The sequence below is a fragment of the Macaca mulatta genome, chromosome 15 (assembly GCF_049350105.2).
Source record: "Macaca mulatta isolate MMU2019108-1 chromosome 15, T2T-MMU8v2.0, whole genome shotgun sequence".
In the NCBI taxonomy this organism is placed as follows: Eukaryota; Metazoa; Chordata; class Mammalia; order Primates; family Cercopithecidae; genus Macaca; species Macaca mulatta.
The window spans coordinates 4,174,668-4,195,821 of NC_133420.1; the positions used below are offsets into that span (position 1 = coordinate 4,174,668).

Consider the following 21,154-nt stretch of genomic DNA (forward strand, 5'->3'; position numbering starts at 1 on the left):
AAGGTGCAGAACTAGAAGGAATCATGGAAATAAGAAGGAAGACATTTGGTTACGACTGGCAGAGCCACCTCAAGCCTCGGCACTTCCTGCCAGAGCCCTCACTGACCAGACTCCTCCAGGGTCACTGCCACTGCCTTGCCCAGCTCATGACACGGCAGATAGTGACAGAGCCTCAGAACAACCTCCCACTCCTTCCTCACCAGCCCAGGGGACGAGCTATTCATGAGCGGGAACACAGAGGTGACTGAGCAGAAAGGGGAAAGGAACAATGGCCGCGGGTGTGCAGATATTGCGGGGCACCCCAACAGCCCTTTCCATCTTAAAGAGGACGGCCATGTGTGTACGGATGCTCCCGTGTGACCCAGCAGTCCTTTCCACCTTATAGGGGAATGGCCACGGGTGTGCGGATATTCCCGGGTGCCCCAGGGCCCTTTTCACCTTAAGGAGATTTTCACAGTCTCATATCAGTCTCCAAACTATTCAGTGAGGTTGGAGGAGTATCACTGTGGACCAACACTGATTGGCACCAAGTAAGGACAATTTTATAACCATGTCTCAACCATGAAACAATCAGGTCTTTGGCCATCTGGTCTAAGCTTTTTCTGTCACAAAGTTGGATAATTAAGTTGAACTTTGGTTTTCCAAAGCTTGTTACAGAAACCACATCTTCCTAGGTGTGGCTCCGTGGTGTCACGTGCACACATCAATAGCCAGGCTTGCCAAGACTCACGGCACGTTACACGTTCACCTGAGAAGGCTGCTCAATCACTGAGGGCTCTGGCGTGCTCTGAAATGAATTTGCCACTTCAGCCTACACTCGACTCCCTTGTTTGGTTAAAGAAACCCAAAAAGCAGAATTTGTTTTGGCCAATCGCCTGCTGACCCAACTGCAGAGGTTTTAATTAGAGTACTTTCATTGCGTCATACAAAGTCATATAGATCAACTCATTATTGCTACTCCAAAGGTTTAGTAAATCTCCAGATAATCAGGCAAACATTTGAAGAAGCTACATTAAGGTTTACAATACTCAAAATTTAAAACTACATCCATGCTTCAAAAAACCACCATTCCCATTTTAGATGGCCAAATGCATATGAGAAAGAAAGAAACGTGCTGAGTGCATTTTTTGGGTAATCTTATGGAGAAACTGCCACTTTAAAAATGGCTCTAGTTCCTGGCTCCAGATTGCCTCACTCAATTTCAACTCCACCTGAAGCTGGGACACTAGAAATCCATTCCCTGACTCCAGAGCACAAGAACTCCCACTTCTGGAAATAGCCTGGAATGCAGACCTGTAGCAGAGAATTCTTTCCTGCCCACCCTAACCGTCCTCTGTGGAAGGCAACAGTCAAAGACAAGTCCACCCCCCTAGGCACAACTACACCATGAAGAACCATTTCAAGGTGGGAGGTGATTGATCAGTGGGAACAGGCAGTTTAGCTAATCACTTATAAGGCAGAGAAGGGGGGTTTGAAGGCCTGTGTCTGGCCTTGTCCTCGGTAAATGATCATCTGCAAGTCAGCCTAGGCCACATGGGAAGGGGCTTCTTGCAGTAAAAGTGGGGGCCTAGTTGTGGGGAGGGGGAATGTCTTAACCACCACTGTTTTACAGGATCACAGGGCTCAGGAAATGTTCAGTATTATCACACACCAAGGATTTTACAGTCTGAAGAAAACTACAGTCCTAAGGTGTCAGTTCTCAAAGCCTCAAGTTCCTCCTAAGATTCCCCAGAGGGTCTCCACTTCTTGCACCGAACCCCAACTTGCACAGGCACCTGCGTCTTCCTCCTGCAGCAAATGCAGATGAGAAGGCTGTGGCTCTGCTGCAGTAATGACGCCATGTAGCCCTAACACCACAGCAGAGCAATGGCTCTGGCCTGAATGTCCCCAAAACCTCGTGCTGAAACCATCTCTGGTGGGATACATTAAGAGGTGGGGCCTTTGGGAGGTCCTGCTCTCAGGACTGGGGTTGGTGTCCTTGTTGGGAGGTCTGGAGGAGCCCTCCTGCTCCTCTACCATGGGAGTCCCGACGAGACGCCTGCTGCCATGCAAGACCCGGAGATGCTGCCGTCTGTAAGCCACAGGCCCTGGGACACCAGATGTGCAGGTGCCTTGACTTTGGACTGCCTTGACCTTGGACTTTCCAGCCTCCAGAGCTGTGAGCAATAAATGTCTCTTTACAAATCACCCAATCGACAGCAGCCGGACAGAGAGACAGTAATGTCACAACATGAGTCACTTTCTCAGTGGGCCAGAGGCCTTCCCATGAGCCACCACTGTAAAGCAAGAACTCCCTGGAGGATGCAAAGGGGTTCACAAGGAATTCTACCCAGCATCAGGGTGTCTATCCTTTCTTGCGGGAAGATAGCTGAGCCATGGCAGGAAACTACGGGGTGGGTGGGGCTGGACAGTAATGTGTCACCTGCTCACCTAAGCCTCAGTCTCCTGCCTCTCATCATGACAGCGGGGGTAACCCCCTCACCTGAGCAGTTGGGAGAGGTAAGAGTACTGGGTGATTAACAATTGTTAGCTCCACAGAAATTAGGCAAAGAATCCACCCCTATGTCTTATAAAACCAAACCAGCCCAGGAATTCCACATCACTACTAATTTGCATGGGAAAATGCTGGATTCTCATAAGTTCTGGCATGTCATTTGTATTAATAAAGTTTGCAGAGTTTGCATATACTAAGTATATAAAACAGGAAAATAAATCATGCAATTTGGAGGTTGAAGCAGGAGAATCACTTGAGCACAGGCGGCGGAGGTTGCAGTGAGCTGAGGCAGCACCACTATACTCCAGTCTGGGTGACAGAACGAGACTCCATCTCAAAAAAAAACAAACAAAAAGGATTTTGCTGCTTCATACTAGTAAAGTGGGCAGATTCTACATGCCAACTCTTATTCAAAGGTCGCCTAACACTGACTCAGGAACTCTGGCCCTGATGTGCTTGGAGTTTTAATGCTAACAGTGTTAAAGACCACTCCCCCAGGAGCTCTGAACAAGTACTTCAGGTATACGCTGAACAAGACCACACACTCTGACCGAAATCTAACTTCCCAGACCCAAACTACAGAACCACAGAAGACACTGCTTCTGTCCAACTTTGTGTTCTGCCGTCGTTTGTGTCCATTATTTTCTACGAACCATCTCATTAGAATTTATGGCACACAAAAGGCCGATACAACAGGGTTACTTTTCAAAGGTTTGGAGGTGAAGAACAGATACACTGCATTAACTTCCTATTGCTGCTGCAACAAATTACCACAAACTCAAACCTCCTCTCAGCCCTGGAAGTCAGGAGTCCCAGGGCTGAAGTCAAGGGGTCAGTAGGTTGTGTTCCTGCCTGGAGTCTCCCAATTCATAGAGGCCACCATGCAGCTTGGCTCACAGCCCCACACCCCTCTGACCACTGCCCCAGCCTCAGCCCTGCACTCCTCAGGCCCCTGCCCCACCCTTGGCCCCATGCCCCTCCGAGCCCCACTCCACCCCCGCCCTCAGCCCCACAGCCCTCTGGCCTCTATCTCATCCTCAGGTCTCCTCCTCTGAGATGGATGACTGGACCCTAGACGGAGGGATGAACATTCTGAACAGAATCAACGTAACTCAACATTTGAGTCGGAGAGGCCAAGCAATAAGACTTTCAAAAAAGCTACCACAAAGTATGAACCGTGCCTGTAGTTCACAGCTGAGCGTGGCGTCATGAGTACGAGCATGCGGCCGCACACACCAGGCCCAAGTTTAAGATCAAATATAAGGAGCTTTCCACTGTGGTATTTAACTAGATTTTATTACAAAATAGCCTCCTGATTGCAGTTTTTATCCAAAAAGTTCTCTATAATTAAAGAAATTAATTTTTCCTTAAAAGACGTTTCTCTATCTATAGTCCCATATAAACTAAATGGGCATATTAAAGAAAAAAGACAAATGTTTGATTTAGGTGTTTGCCTACGACTTGGATAAGCATGATTTTCTTCTGGCCAAGCAGGGAGCAGCTGGACCAGACTGGAGGGAAGAAAAAGCAAATTTTCACTCTGACCTCAGTTGGGCACCAGAGTCTTCCCTGTCAGAATGTGGGTGTGGTGTTTCCCACACACCAGCCTCTGACGAAACTCAGCCCAAGGGTGTGGGAAAAGGCCGTCTACTTCTGAAAAATCTATAAAGTGCAGACACATCAAAAGCTTCAGAAGACTGTAAAGCACCAAGGAGACCACTACACCCTTGGAGTTTACAGAAAATGGTCAACATCACACGTGTCTGAGGTCCGGGGTCAGCTCCCAGCTGCCGCGACGCCATGAACGCAGCCCTGGCTTCCCCTCTGATGCAGAGACCTGGTCACTCCGCCGGCAGCACTCAGAGCTCAGAACATTCTAGATGAAAGCAACGTGTTCCTTTTAAATTGGGGAACTGGGGCAGCACAACTGAAGCTCTACAACTATGTCAACTACCGGGTTTCGGGGTAGCATTAGGAAATCGTGAGAATCCAAATCTCAATTTCATACAGATTCACTGCAGGTTCCAGAATTTCCTGAAACATTCTTCCAATTTATCACTCAGGATTCCCTTGCCAAAGCTAATAAAGTCTAAATTCCTTACGGAAAAGCCACCACAAGCACCACCACAAATAAGATCAACTGACGCCCGCTCTTTGCACCAAACATATAAACTGTTACTCACACAAGACTGTGCTGGAGGCAGCTCTCAGCTGAAGCCGAATCCGTGAGACTTCATTATCCCCATTTTGGATGGAGTGTGAAGACTGTCAGCAAACCAGGGCCCCAGTGTAAAGCAGAGAACAGATCCTCTGATGCCTGCCTGAACATTTCCTTCCCACCTGTCTTGGATACTGAACACCCTCAGAGCTACTGAGTCACCCACATTTGCAGGTCATTTATCCAGCCACCAGGATAACATAATTATGCAATAAAAATGCCTTCTCAGGGCTCTGTCCTATGCAACAAGGCAGCTCAGAAGGCTAGGTAAGCCCAAGAAAGGGGGAAGCGTCCTCCAAATAGACAAAGACCAAGGAAAACCGTGCAGAGACTCTTTCAAGAGAGAGCAGAGACAGAGCCTGCTGTAGCCCTTCAGGCCCTGCTGGCTGCAGCCCTGCGTTAGGTGGTACCATTTCAACGGATGCATCCTGCTGGGCCCATTTGAAAAGTCCCGCTGGCGAGAAACTCACCCCCACTTCCAGCTCCTGCAAGACCCGCTGCAGCCCCACTCCACCCTGGGGGCCGACTGTGCAAGTTTTCCTAGCGAGACCGCTCAGAGCCTGCACAGCGTCTGAGACTGAGAAGCACTAAGGATCCAGAAACGCACAAACCCGTTCTCCTCGTGCTGCTTTCTGGGTTCCAAGTTGTCTTCAGAACGAGTCCTGCATAAACCCCAGGCTGGGGAGCCAGCCACAGCCCAGCAGCACCCAGTTCATGTGCTCCACCCACCCCACAGAGGACCACGAAGGCCCCAGCACGCTCTGTCCGGAGCAAGACACCAGAAACAGCCACAGTTCAGGGTTCTGCCACCCGCCCGGCTGCCCTAATTACCTACTGTGATCTGAATTCTCATTGGTTGGGTAGGTGATCCCACAGCTCTGCTGCCCTAATTACCTGCTGTGATCTGAAATTGCATTGGTTGGAAAGGGGATCTCACTGCTCGAGCACTCCCTGCTGCCTCCTTGCAAACAACATAAAAAATCCAAAACCCCTCTTAAACAACGTTTCCTATAACCTCAAAACAAGACCAATCCTGAGACCAGGGAAGATACACACGCACATCTGACAGCTGGTGGGCGTCAGTGACCGACGCCACGGCTTCCATGTGGCGTGTGAAGTGGGAGGCCTGTCACGGTGACTCAGGCTGGAGTCTGAATAGTGTTCTTCCAAGCAACGAGGCAACCAGGATGCACACCCCAAAACCCAAGTCCCCACAGTCATGTACCTGGAAGAAATGCTGCGTAGCCATCGACACCAGTTTGAACCAAGACCGATCTGTGTCCTGTGGTCCTCAAAATGTCCATACACGTCTGGGCTCAGCACAGGCACGCACGGCACCCTGCTCGCCTCCAGTGGGGCTCTCTCCTGCCAAGGGGGATGGCCCTGAAGTCCGTTGAGATTTCCAAAGCTCTACAAAGTCGCCCTTCCTCCTGCTTGTTCAGAAGGCCTAAAGACCTGAAGACACCAGTGAGAATTGACCTAGCCTCTTAAGGCAGCTCAAACACCTAAACACAGGAACGCTGGACCTCTCTGCCCTCGGGAGTAGTCAATAACCCACTGGGCTAAGCAGAAGGCACAGATGTCACATCCAGAAGCCAGCGGCACTCACGTTTGCATTCCAGGAGCCGCCCTTGTGAGTTCCTTCAAGGCTTCCAAGCCCCACTTGATTGTTTTCATTGTACCTCTATAACATCAGAGACATTATATCTCATGGTATCTATGAGATCGTCTCTACTTTTATGAGCACATATGCTCCCTGACTTACCATGGGATGAAACTGTTCCAATAAACCCAGTGTAAGCTGAAAATATCCTAAATAGAAAGTGCATTTGACATAATTGTTTCAACTTACAATGGGTTCATCCAGAGGCAGCCCATCTCGGGCCGAACAATGCACTGAGTGTGACTAGTTCACACCATCACAAGGTTGAAAAAAAAATCACAAACGTAACCATTGGGAGCCAGGGACCATCTGTATTACGGCTCCTGTCTTCAGAGACAACACAAACCTCTTAGACAAGAATCACAATTTATAATCCTCAAAATGTGAAACTTAGTTTAACAATCTACAGGTTCAAACAAAGCCAAAGTAGGCCCACAAGACCGTTTGTGTCATTCGCTAAGACACACGACTCTGTCATAACCCTCACCACAGCCCCTCAGGGTGGGTCCCAGAGGCAGGTGAGGTTTGTAGCTATGGACACTAATGAAACCAAAATCAGAGTACGCAAGTGCAGTCAAGTCATATGACTTCTCCACTAGCATATGCACAAATGTTTATCAGCAAATCTGATCTTTGCTTTACCTCCCTCCCATGACCTAAAAATGAGTCCACCACACACACACACACACACACACACACACCCCACTTCAAAAACATAATTCGTACTTGCAATCAATTCTGGGCATATGGAATAGACCTAATGGGTGATTAAACCTCTCCTCCAACCCTTTGCTTAGCCTTCTTAGAGGATGAAGGATTTTGCATAACACAACTCAGCATATAAAAGATCTTGTATAGAAACAGACTTTCAAGTGGTCCTCATTATAGCGATTCAACTAATATACAAAGAACCCAACACACAGCACAATGTCTATTAGAAGAATGATTAATTTTTTCCCCTCAAAATCCTAATATCTACACAGAAAAAATACCCGATACACATTTTATCATTCTTTACCAGTATAGTCATACAAAGGAGTATCACAAAAGCAAAAGAACAGATTTGGTTTGACTCGCAGTTCTAAATTTAATATAAAATTGCTAAAACCACCAAGACAAACATGACTATGAAATATTTAACGATCTTCACCTAAATTCAAGTCACCATTCAACCACCAATACCTCTGCTCTCCTTACAGGAACTTTCCAAAAGTAAGTTCTGGAATTAACAGGACAAATTTTTCTGGTGATAGAAATGAGGAAGAAATTGGTTGAAGGCGGTTCCTTGGCTGTCAAACTGTTTCTCAATAATATTTTGTAAAATAAAAACATCAAACAGATCTTTACATTAACTTACAATCTATCAAGCAATACTGGAGCAAGCTTTAAATATTAGCCACATTCTGTCAGGGCTGACCAACATTAAATCAGCATCAGTCTCATGTCTTGCAGCATCCACAGCTCATCTTCTCAAAACCGCTTAAGATTTCATAATTCACTCAATTAAACAATGTAAGTCATCTCCTTGATCTTTGACATGAAGGGGTAATTTTCCCCCAAAATAGTACCTCTTTCCTTGACATGATTTAATCTGTGGTTAGAGTATTTAACAGGATTTCTTTCCTTCTTAGAAAATAAAATATACACCTGTCCAATATGAAAAACACTAACTGATAATGCTATAGCTTAACCAGGTCAAAAGCGTTTTTGTTTTTTTTTTTTTAAGTTAAAAAAAGAACCTAACTGCATCTTTGGACCTTATATGAGGTAGTGTCCAGGGTCACTGGGACCCCCACTTGGCCAGTGCAGCTGGGTACCAATTAAAGACAGAAACTCAAGCGTTCACTCAAAGCCCCTTCCCAGCTGTTCATCCTAGTGGAAGCCATGGGCACAAAGGAATGCGGCATTCTACGGAGGGCTTTGGGGAATGGCTGCTTGAGAACATCAAAGTGGCTCACGTCCCCCGAGTATAAAGCCAGTGACTGCTCTCAGCTTCAATGCAGCACCATCCACAGCAGCCAACGTCCGGAATCACCTGAGTGCCCGTCAACAGGGGATGAAGGGAACGTGGCCTGAACATACAAAGGAGCAATACTCCACCACACAGCTGAGATCCCTGTCATCAGAGACAGGATGGATGGAGCTGGAGGACATTACATTAAGCAAACGAGCCAAGCAAAGAAACGGAGCATGTTCTCACTCATAAGCAGGAGCTGAGAACAGATCTCATGGAGACCAAGAGTAGATGGTCAACAGGGCCCAGCAGAGCCCACTCATAAGCAGGATGGGCAGAGGCTCGTAACGGGCACAAACACACAGCCTAATGGGAGCACAAGACCTACTATTGATAAATCAGCAGGGGGATGGCAGTGGGTCATCTACTGTGTGTTTCAAAACAGCTAGGAGAGAATAACTTGAACATTGCCAGCATAAGGAAAAGAAAATACTTAAAGTGAAAGACATCCCAAGTACCCAGATTTCATCAATATAGGGATGAATCAAGATATCACATGCACTCTGAAAATATGTACATATATTATGTATCAACAAAAACAAAAACCAATGACAGAACCATTTGCAAAGCACGTGCAGGAGAAGAGTGGGAAGCCTGACATGGTGTGGCTGTGTCCCTTCACCCAAATCTCATGAACTCTAACCCTTTGTTGGAAGTGAGCCCTGGTGGGAGGTGACCGACTCATGGTGGTGGTTTCTAATGGTTTAGCACAATCCCCCAAGTGCTGTCCTCATGAGTTCTGAGATCTGGTTGTTTGGAGGTGCGTGGCACCTTCCCCTTCACTCTCTCCCCTTTCAGCCATGTGAAGACACGCTGGCCTCCCCTTCACCTTCCACTCTAAGTTTCCCCAGATGTAGAAGCCTGTACAGCCCACAGAACTGTATGCCGATTAAACCTTTTTTTCCTTATGACCCAGCCTCAGGTAGTTCTTTATAGCAGTGGAAGAACAGTACAGTCCTCAGGACCAGCAATGTTTTCCTTCTACCCAGCGGCCAACAAGGTCCCACACCCTAGCTGGTTTTCCAAAGCTTTGCCAGAATGCTGAGGCTGTTTTGGGGATACTAACTTTCCCCATCTCTGGCAAACCAGATGGGTCATCCTATTTGCCTCTTACCACTTTTCTCAGAGAATCCCCACCTCTGAAACGGCCTCCTTCAGCAGCAGCAAAGCTGAGTATTCCTTGCAATTCCCTTCTTCTGAACAAGTAAACATCTTAAGCTTGTCTTTCCATCTTCCCAGCTCATTGAAAAAAATCTTATGCTTTCTATTTTCCTAACACACACACACGGAAGAGAAGTGCCGTGAGGGCAGGGGCTCTTGCTTTCCCGGATCTGAGCCTGGCCCTCAAACACTAGCCGAATTCATACTGACACGATATCCAGAAGCAGAAATGCAAATATCCCCATGACTTCAAATACCCTAATGATCTAACAGGCCAAGTGGCCCATATAACTATGGTGTGCTGGGCCATTCAACTGGTGTCCAAATCCCTGTCCAAGTGAGCTCTTTAATTTTGGGACTTTTCAGTTTTTTTGTTGTTGTTGTTCTATTTTGTTTTTATTAAAGGGATCTATTACAGTTACAATCAAGAATATCCCAGGCCGAGTGTGGTGGTTCATGCCTGTAATCCCAGCACTTGGAGAGGGCAAGGTGAACGAATCACCTGAGGTCAGGAGTTCAAGACCAGCCTGGCCAACATGTTGAAACCCCATCTCTACTAATACGAAAATGAACCAGCCATGGTGGCAGGCACTTATAATCCCAGCTACTCAGGAGGCTGAGGCAGGAGAATGGCGTGAACCAGGAGGTGAGGCTGCAGTGAGCCAAGATCATGCCACTGCATTCCAGCCTGGGCAACACAAGACTGTCTCCAAAAAATAAAAATACACCAATACGCCCAGATAGTTCTTCACCAATGTCAGATACATCAGTTTAAAGAAAAATAATATGAAAGCAGATTTTTAAATTTCAGTGTTGAATTTAACCATATCTTTTAAGAAGATACGAAGATAGAAGTTCCCCAAGGATCGGGGGAGAAAAAAGCAGTTAACAAAATGTTAACACTTCAGGAGAAAAACAAGTATGGGGTAAGACCTCAAGGCAAAACTTTTTCTTTGCACTTTGATTTCAAAAGAACAGAGATGCCCAAAATATGAACTCTCCCATCTGCATTTTATATTCCTCTATGTCCTTTGAAAGACTGGAGATGGGATCCCAGGTTCCAAAGTGCCCGGCCAGGGCTCACATCAGGCCGATTCCTCTACGTCCTTTGAAAGGCTGGAGATGGGATCCCAGGTTCCAAACTGCCTGGTCACGGCTCACATCAGGCGGCATCTTTCACAGCCGTTTACTCCTCTGACTGTGCCTAGAGAGCTCTGTGGCCCAATTTACACAAAAAGGTCCTAATTTACACACGTTCATCACTTTGAGCAGAGTCTCAACAAATGAGACAAATATTGACACTCCACAGAAGTACTGTCTTCCGAAAAGTTAAGTGTGAGGTTCCCATGAGCCAGGCAGCTTGGTTACAGAAAGCACTGGCTGACTTGCTGGTTTAATGTTAAATGCATTTAAAATGTTAAGTGATCCAGCCCCCCTCCCAGTGGGTGTGTACGTTGAACTGGCTGCAGTAGTGATGCACAGACCAGCTGGTTTTACTTCAAGCAGAGCACCCAACACCCAGGAAGAGGCCAAAGGACGGCATCGAGGTCAGGACAGTTCTAAGGAGAGCTGCAGGCTCAATGCCTCGTCTGCAAATAGTCTCTCATTTCAGAGGAAATCACTGAACAGAGTTCGTTACATGTGAATTTTAAAAATTCCTATTTCTAATTTCATCCCATTAGAACTCTTGAAGAACAGATGTGCACCTGCTCCAAGTCAATGAGAGGACACTCGGATAGTCCCTCACAGGTCCTCGGCCTTCGCCTCCCATCTAGAGAACGTCAGCTCAAGCTGATCACAGCGAACTGCGATTTTCTATACTATGAACGCCTGCATCTGAGCTGAGATGTGAATGTCTGGAATGTGCCTGCCAGGCCCAGGAGGAACTGCAGCAGCTGTGGGGACATAAGTTGCTAAGGAATCCGATTTGGAGGGAACTCGAGGCAACTGAAACTAGTTCCACTGGTTTTTCTTGGCAAGGCTTGACCAGGCAAACTGTTATCACTGTTGTTAATTCATGGTAATTGGGATGGGGACTTAACAGTAAGTAATTAGAACAATTATAGAATTTGCTACTCAATTATAATGGCACAGATTCCTGAGAATGGAAGAACTGTTGCCCAGGAATAGAGTTCAACAGGTCCTCCACATGCCCCGGGATACATGGCATTTCCATGCACCCCTGCTTTGGTCCCTGGCCACCTGATCTCGGCCATCTGATGGCATCACTTCCCACAGCTGGAAACACCTGACCTCTTGTCACCCTCCCATCTGCCCTGCCTTCCTCCAGCCCGGGATATTCAGCGATGCCCACATACAGGACCCGGAAACCAGGGTTATCCTAAACCAGTGCGTGCATTCAAAGTCCTCCATGGCAGGACAATCACCAATGGCCAATACTCCCAGAACCTTCCACCTCAAAACAGGAGCACATCAGGATTCAAGCTGACAACGCTGCATTCTCTTTGCCATGTACACACGGAGGCATGTCAGGTTCCACCTAAAGGTATCAGGTTTCACGCTGGTCAGGAGCCCAAGCCTAGTCACTCTGCATGATCTCAATTCACCATCCACAGAGAAGCCTGCAGTTTTCCTCTGGTGTACAGTGTGGATGGTGCATGCATTTCCTCTGAAAACTTGGAGACGGGATCCTGGCCAAGGAGGCCAGTCACGCCAGCCCCTGCAAGACCCAGACGTGCCCCTCTGCTGTCTGCACACAGTACCCAAGTCTAGCAATGCTGACTCTGTGGCGGGATAGTTCTGGGCCTGCAGAGGACGCGGGGCACAGGAACCGTGCAGCCTGGCTGTAGCCAGAGGCCTAAAGGATCCCCATGAGGCTCTCCATCCAAGGTGCCATCACCACAGGCAGAGCCATTCAAGAGAACTGCCAGCCGAACTGGAAACATCCCAATCTGCTCAGCTAACACAGAAAGACAACAGCCACCTACAGCTGCTGAGCCCCGAAACATGGCCACTGGGCCTGAAGGGCTGAATCCGGTATTTAATCTGTGAAGTTCTTTTCAAATGTGTTTGGCTATGTAATCAAATCTTTATTCTAATTTAAAGGAGCCTCTGGCTATGGGCACCCTTGTCGGGCACCACAGCTACAGGGAGTAAGAATGGGAAGGAGAGGCCCAGAGCCTCTCTGCATTCTCCACCCTAATTCAAGACGTCATCATAAGGAAAGGCACTCCAGCAGTAGAGGTGTGCATGGGAAGAACTGGGTTGGCCCTGACACAAGCATGACCCCCATGACATCACAGCTGCCTCAGCCAACAGGCAAGACAATGATGCCCACCTGGACAGGTCACCGGATGTGATGATGCACCCCAAGCCCTAGTCCCACAGCAGCCAGAGACCACCCGCTGTTCATCCCGGGTGAAACAGGCAGAGCTGTCCGAGCCCTCAAAAGCAGGAAGAATTAAAGAGGCAATTCCTGCGATTCCCACAACACACATGACACTCCTCGGAGACAGATACAGGCTTCGCTGTGAAAGTGCAGAGGACGGTGCAGTCCCTAGGTGGGCTGCTTCTTCCAACGATCAGGGAAGAAACCAGATCCATTTCCTTGTAGGAGAAACATTTGTACCGTCATTAGAAGGTGGCTGATGTTATCAAATCATGAAGCACCGCACAGCTGTGTCTCCAAGGAGGGCCTGGAAACTTGCAGCCACCTGCATAGAGGTCGCAGTGCTTACAATGGAGATACGTGTGACTGAGGTCTGGCTTCCTCAGGGAAGCGAAATTTGAATTTTCATCACTGAGGAATTGGTGATTTACAGTCACTCACCCTCAATGCAGAAGAGGGCTCAAAACACTGCACCAGACTTCAACACTCAGGGTTAGGGTCAGGGTCAAATTAACGAGTTTTACAAAATGTATTTACTTGGGATGCCAGAAGAGATGTAGCTTCACACCGCCCCAGCTCCAGGGTTTGCTTAGCCCCTTCACCAGTGGATCTCACCAACAGATGACACATCCACGCCTCATCCATGGCAGCACAGAAAACCACTTGGAAGACAGCCACTCCCACCAAGCTTCCTGACTTTGGTGTTTAAAATATGCATCATTTAAAATCTGCATCTCATATGTGAGATTACACTTCTCCGAACAGACATTGTGATTGTCATTTCACCCAAAAGGGCTTCAGGAAATGACACGCGGCCCAAACGCCAGAGGTCGCCGGCCGCCTTACTCTAGCCTAATTCTTTTGTGCCTGTAATGGAGCCTTCACAGATACAGCCCAGTCACATTAATGACCATAAGAGAAGCTCAGGGCATAGATGAACTCAGTGCTGAATTTTTCCATTTATCGCCCTTTTGTTTTATCCAGAAGACAGCTGAGAAAGGCTGGGGCAGATCATCTCAAGTGTAATGACTCCAGCCACTTTTCACCCCAGGTCACCCCTCAGTCACACGCTTTTGAGAAACCAAAGTAATTCTGTTCTCTTCACTCTGGGTTCCAAGTACTAAATTCCTCCGTTTTATCAATTAGATTATCAAGCAACCATTTGTAATCTGGACTGCAATCTGATACGAAATTTAAAGCTAATTTAGGTTGCGGTAATAGCTCCTATTTACGTTATAGACAAGGCATGAATGAAAACTTTAATCTGTTCATAGGACCAATTTTGTAAACAAACCAATTATTCAAGCAATGATTGCTTTCAGTTAGATGCAAATTTCTTTGCTCATAAAAGATTTTCCAGTAGGAATTTTTAAATCCATGGTCTGTCTTTTCTGAGCCTGTCTCTGCACCTTCCCCTGAGTGCACAGCAGGACTTCTCAGGGCATCCCATCAGCAGACCCACTGAAGAGAATACGCCCGCAGCCCCCAGTCCAGGAATCAAGTCTGAGCCCCAGCAGCCCCTCGTCCAGCCGGGGCTTCCTCACCAGCACAGCACCCAGGTCTTCCAAGTTAGGTTTAATGCCACGTGTGCATGGAAGGTAGAGTGCTGGAAGGACCACAGTGGACATTCAACAATGCAAATTCCCTCCTGGAATAGCCCAGCAACCCTCTGTACTTTCCCCAAAGTACCCATGCCAGGCAGGCGTAGAGAGCCTAATGGGGTGCCTAGGAATCAGCATTTAACACGATTCTGATGAAAAAAGTTTGAGAGGTCGGTCAGCGAGAGGCTGCCGTGGCCTCCACTCATTTGCAGGCTCTGAAGAGACACAGATTCAGGTAACAGGCCAGACAGGACAAGGATGGGCAGGACAAGGATGGGGAGGTAGAGGGCAAATTCCATGGACCACCAACCACCCCGCCATCCCCACTGAGACTCCGTGATTTAAGGAGAGACAAAGCCAGGGAGAAAAGATGCCCGCACCACTCGAGGGACTGAGATTTCACCTAAAGCGCATAACATACGGCTGAGGGCCAAGGTTGGGCAAGCCGAGAGCACAGAACGGGGTTCCCAGGCCCAGAGGTGTCCCCCACACCCAGACCCCGTGCAGACCTCCCAAGTACTGCCTGTGTCTCCTGCCTGGTTTATTTCCTCCCCTCCTTCTACTCTGTTGGTTTCTCAGCCACAACCCACTACCACACACCCCTCTCTACAAGCTTGGTGGAGTGTAAAGAGCGGGGGTGGGATAAGATCTGGGCTCTGGGGCCAACATCCTGCCTGAGACATTAGTTCCAACCCACCTAGCTGTGATGTGAGCCCCCGAGATTTCTCAAATATGAGATGGGAAGGTAACTGAACCCACTCACTAGGACGGCTGTGGAGACTGAGATCACATATAGCCACACCTCGGCGTCCAGCACACGTGGGACCCCAGTCGTGTTGCCCCTGATGGGAATCCCTCTATGCCCCCTCTGCTACCAGAGCCAACTCCCAGCAGTAGCTGTGGAGGGTGCATCCTCTATTTCCACTCCACTCACCTCCCATCGCTCCACGCAGTGACTAGCCACGCAGCAGCCACCAGCAAATCCGGCCCCACTGGATAACCGACCACCAGCACCCCCTCACTTTGGGACGTCTTCCACTTGCAGTTCCGAAGCAGGCCGAGAAACCGCCCTCAAGGGCAGTCACCTGTTCCTTATTGCACGAAATGACCTGCCACGCAGAACCACCAGCAAATCCAGCTCCACCATCCAGGCTCCTGTGGATAACCGAACCCCCACCCCCCACCTTGGGGCGTCTTCCACTTGCGGTTCTGAAGGGGGCCGAAAAACCGCTCTCAAGGGCACTCACCTGTTTCTTATTGCACGTAATGACCAGCCACGCAGGGCCACCAGCAAACCCGGCTCCACCTTCCAGGTTCTGGTGGTTAACTGCCCCCCTCCCCCGCTTCCTCCTGGGGTGTCTGGGAGGCTCAAACTGCCCTCCAAGGGCACTCATCTGTTCCTTATTGCACTAATACCTCCTTTACAGAAATCCACTTTGACTTCCAGCACTGCAGTTGTGACAATTTAGGAATCCTGCTTGCAAGCTCCAAGAGCTTGAGGTCACGTACACCTCACCAGCATCCCAGAGACCCAGCACTGTCCCGCTGTGTTCAAATATTCCAAAATACTCCTTCAAAATGCTACTGGCATTTCGTTTGCACATTAAATGCTAAAAACCTTCAAGTGAAACAAATATCTTCAACAGTTTGATACGACATGTGAGTTACACATCTGCTAAGTTGTAAAGCCTCATGCATTTATAACATTTTATGTATGGCCAAATGGTTCATTAACATAAATTACAGGAATCTCGAAGAAACAGGTTTTTTCTGGCATTAGATGACCAAAGGAAAACTGGGTTCTGGCTGGCTTGCGGGCCTGTAGAGGCAGACATATCCGCTGACACAATCAAGCTCCTTCCCACTGATGCGGCCTCATCCCAGGCCCCTCACCCGGATGCCCGCAGGCCCCTGGAGGAGCAAGCTGACCTGCCCACATTTCTCAAATGCACAGCTGTTGCTCACACTGCAGATGGAGCTCAAGGCACGAGCAGGCCACCACACTAAAAATACCACGCAGCGTCCACGGCAGGTGACGTTGGTTTTCACTCCATCCCAAAGCCCCATGTATGAGTTTACAGCCATGATTACCACATGGATTTTTAGACCCTCAAGGCATACTTTGTTTACTTTTATGCAGCAAAGTTAAGACTATCACTCAGATATAGGCTCTGAAACTGTGGAATAATTATTTGGGAACAGAGCCTCTGCCAGATCAGGATTAGCACTTGGGACAACACCCCGTGACCTCGGTCCACATAAACCCATCCAGACCAGAAGCCTCCCGCACTGTAATTTCTGTGGATTTCTGTAAACGAGGTATTAGTGCAATAAGGAATAGATGAGTGCCCTTGGAGGGCAGTTTCTGAGCCTCCCAACCACACGGCCACGTTCAGGCTGAAGCCGTGCCACCTCCAGAAACACTGTCCCTCGCCGAGGTGTGCCTGGCTTCTCCCTTTTTCCAAAACTTAACAAAACCTGAAAGGACAGGTCTGTGTAGAAAAACACAAACTACTTGCGATTCCTCTTCCCAGTTCACGCTGTAGGAAGCTCGTTTCAGCCCTCACCATGTTCTGACTGTGGCTTGGTTCCCATAAGAAATAAAGTCAGAATTCTAGTCCCTGTCTCCTGGGCAGTGTGGCAGGCATACATACCTTCAGTTACATGAGGAAAGGCGTGGCGAGCCCCCTTCCTTCAGTAAAACTGTGCAGTTCCCAGAACCCTGATGCCATCTGCTCACGCCACTGTGAACACCTGGACAGAACACATTTCAACCCGTGCACTTTTGTGGGCTTGTTTTCTATTTCTCCACTAAATCACCCAAAATTTAGCGCCCTAAACACTGACTTATTTTCTCACATTTCTGGAAGCTGGAGTCCAAAACAGGTCCCACCATCTAACGTCGAGGTGTTGGCAGGGCCGGCTCTGGGGTAAGCGACCGTCTCCTTGCCTCCCGCAGCCTCTAGAGGCTTCCGCATCCCCTGGTCCATAGGACACCCCCTGTCTTCAGGACCCACAGTGGCTCTGACGGCCCCTCAACAGGAGGACGAAGAAATGTCAGGAGCTCGGGCTGTAGTGCTAAGGCCAAGCCTCCCCACCCTCCCAGCTCCTCACACACTCCCGTGTGAGCTAATATAGATTCCACTTTAACTAGTGTCACCTGTGTAAGGGGTAAGTGCCCAGCTGTGAACTAGTTAACCTCGCCCACACAAACCCTGAGAATAAACTCACAGGCCATGGACCACTCCACAAGCAATAAGTGACCACCTGCTCAGGGACCTCCATGCCCCAGCAGAGCCCTCCGGTACCTCCACGTGAGCTCAGACTGGCGGCAGGGGTCTGCAGCGCCAGAGGGCCCTGGATAAAAAAGACAGCTCCCATATTGGGAGACACCCACCCGCAGTTGGGTTCCCGGTACTTTAAGTAGCCCAGGTGGACAAGCCGCGCTGCATACAACCCCATCACCAGAATAACGGCTGCACGTGGCGAGTGCACGGGTGGCCACCACTCAGCCCAGCTGGCCGCGCTAAGCACATCTCCACTGTGACGCCCAATCAGACTCAGCTGCTGGCACAGTCCCGGCATCGGCCCCCAAGAACATTCTGGATCACAATTCAGAGTAGTGATTGCGATCAGGGCCACACGTGTCTGAATATATTTACAGGAGGACGCCACAGCTGGACTGAGGACGCCACAGCTGGACTGACGCCACGGCTGGATCTGGCTGGACTGAGAGCATTTCCCACTGTACATTCTTACAACACCACTTTATTTGCGCTTCATTAAACTTTTATGGCTTTTTTCTGCTTATCTACTTTATGGGAGTGTTTCTTGTTCTTATGACTGCAGTGATACTTCAAGCTACAACTATCAATGTGTAAAATTAGTTTGGAAGACGCCTTGTCATTAAACATTTCACAAGCAAGCAGTCAGAGGCACCTAACCCGGAGGCTTCTTTTCTTCTCTGAGCCAAACCTACCTTGGACTCAAAGAAAACAGCACACGGAGAGGGGCTGGATCTCCAGCGCCCATTTCTAGGGGGCCTCCTGGGGAGCAGATATGGAGGGAGAAGCCCTGGGCTATGGCACTGTCATACTAAAGAGAAGTCTATTTGGGTAAATGTAAGCACCAGACTTAAGAGATTAAGCAAACCATGAAAAGAAACCACTAACCACAGCTTCTCCAAAACAGAACTAAACTCCCTTTAGTTTGAATTGGAAAAGCAGAAGTGATGCTCAGTATCCAAAAAAAAAAAAGACAAAATATCTGAACACAGGAGAATAAACAAGGGCCACTGTCTTTTCCTGTGTCAATGGGAGTCTCGCATCTAAGCTGGATTTAGAAGGTTGCTACTTTGGACTGAAAGTTATCCCCAACCCTAGTTTGTAAGCAAGTGGAGTAGAATGCTTCAATTACTTCAAGGTTTAGCGGTAAAGCTCTGCAACTCTCACAACCATTTTAATTGGTTTGAATTTTAAAGTGACTCAATCTGTTGGCTGGAGTATCTAACGGCTTAACCACGGGGTCATGTTGCAAAATTGTTCCAATTACTTTTGTTTTTCCTACTGAAGATGCATTTGAACGTTCTTGTAGTTTGCAATTGGCTGGTTCTGATGTTTGGTCCTGAGGAGGCCCAAGTACCTGGAGAGGAAGAATCTGAAACCTCAAGCCACTCGAGTGCTGTCTGGGGAGATGGAGACCCCAACCCCAGGGCCACTGACGGACTCAGCACGAGCGCAGTATTTGTAAGTATTTGCCACTTACAAAACAAAATAAGGACACACCCCTAGGTGTGCACACACGCCCTGTACACGCTCATGTCTGCCCATACCAACACCAGCACACACCCCCAGGTGTGCACACAAGCTCTGTACACGCTCACGTCTGTCCGGGCCAACACCAACACACAACCCCGAGGTGTGCACACACGCTCTGTACACATCTGTCCCCGCCAGCACCAGCACACACCCCCAGGGGTACACACACGCTCTGTACACGCTTACGTCTGTCCATGCCAACAACAGCACACACCCCCGAGGTGTGCACACACATTCTGTACACATCTGTCTCACCAATGCCAGTACACATTCTGTATGCACTCACATCTGTCCCTGCCAATGCCAGCACACATCCCCACGGTGTGCACACACACACACGGTGTGCTCTGTACACGCTCACATCCCTCTCTGCCAATATGGAGACACACTCCCAGGGGTGCACACACGCTCTGCACATACTCACATCTGTCCCTGCAGCCTGAGTCAAACAGTCACGGAGAGGCAGAGGAGGAGGAGGAGGAAGGACGCGATGGGCACCGAGGTCCTGGGCCGGTTCCCCTCCGTACCTCGGGAGAGACACGTCATGTGATCCTGACGTCACTCACCCTTCCGCCTCCATCCTCCATCCTCCCACATAGATCAGGAGGATGCCCACTGCACAGAGCTGTGATGAGCATGAACAGAAGATGGCAGAAGCTCACACCAATGTACTGAGCACGGGGCCTACGGAGTGCTTCTTTCTGCTGTGGCTGACATCATCAAACAAGAGGCTGACACGAGAATGTCACTCGCTGAGAAACTGAAACGTGTGACCCAGGAGCCTGTGAAGGTCTAAGAACAAACCAACAAACCAAACGGTTTTGTTTGTTTTTCAAACACCATAGCCTGTTTTTTCTTTTTTTTCAGGCTCTACCTTGGGTATCATTTAGTTTAATTTCAAATTAAGTCAAATAAATACACAAAATCACAGGACTGAGCATGGAGCATTGTTTCACTTCATGTCCTCCAGCCTTTAGGACACGTTAAGGAAAGACATGATTCCAGGATTCCCATTAGAAAGGCTGCCCTGAGGCACCTGCTGGGGCAGCCAAATTGCAGCACTTGATGCTGCCCCCAAGCTGCTTGGATGAAGCAGAAGATTCTGGAGGTCTCTTCTCTTCTGCCCCTCGCCCAGGAGAGAAGGTGGGGGGAGAAAAGTGAGAGAAGACAGGAAGAAGGAGGGGGGAGAGAGGGAAAGAGGAGGCGAGAGGGAGGGAGACAAGAGGGGGGAGAGAGGGAGAGACGAGGGGGGAGGGAGGGAGAGAGGAGGGGGGAAAGAGGGAGAGAGGAGGAGGAAGGAGAGAGGAGGGGGTAGGGAGGGAGGAGGGGCATGTTCCATCCACCAAAGCAGCTGCACTGCAGAGAGAATGGAGGGTGTGTTGCTTCTCAGGAGAGCAAGTTCAAGCTGTTTATAATTGTTAGCGTAAACAGTGACCAGCTGAGGACAGGGCTGCAATTGGAGATGACAACGTTTTATTTTCATAGTTGATATTGGGGACCTGGACCTAAAGCACCGTGCCTTGCCCTTTTGCCAGAGGGGCCAATGCCTCTCTATACTTGACTCTATTTGACTAAATACCCGATATTGACTAGGAATTATGATGTGTAGGATAGCCCTTACCACAGCAACATCAAACTCATGTTCTAAATGCAATTTGCTCAGGGACTGGCTTCTAACTGTGGGTGGGAATGTTAAGCCCAGTCCAGTTCAATTCAATAAGCATTTATCAAGAAAATCCTAGACCAAGAGCTGTGTTAGACACTGGGTATGGGGGTGATGGGGATACGAAGATGTGGAATTAGAACTCAAGAAGCTCAAATGCTCTCATTTAATTCC

The 21,154-nt window shown here is 48.7% G+C and overlaps 1 long non-coding RNA gene across 1 annotated transcript in view; it reads right to left on the bottom strand.

The window, feature by feature from the left end:
- LOC114676045 (uncharacterized) overlaps positions 1-17,901 on the bottom strand; it is a 42,827-nt gene extending 24,926 nt beyond the window's left edge. The window contains exons 1-2 of the long non-coding RNA XR_013405194.1: positions 17,732-17,901; positions 17,155-17,254 (exon numbers count right to left, since the gene is read on the bottom strand). This is a non-coding gene — a long non-coding RNA (uncharacterized LOC114676045). The remainder of the gene's footprint in view (positions 1-17,154; positions 17,255-17,731) is intronic.
- Positions 17,902-21,154: the final 3,253 nt, after the last annotated feature.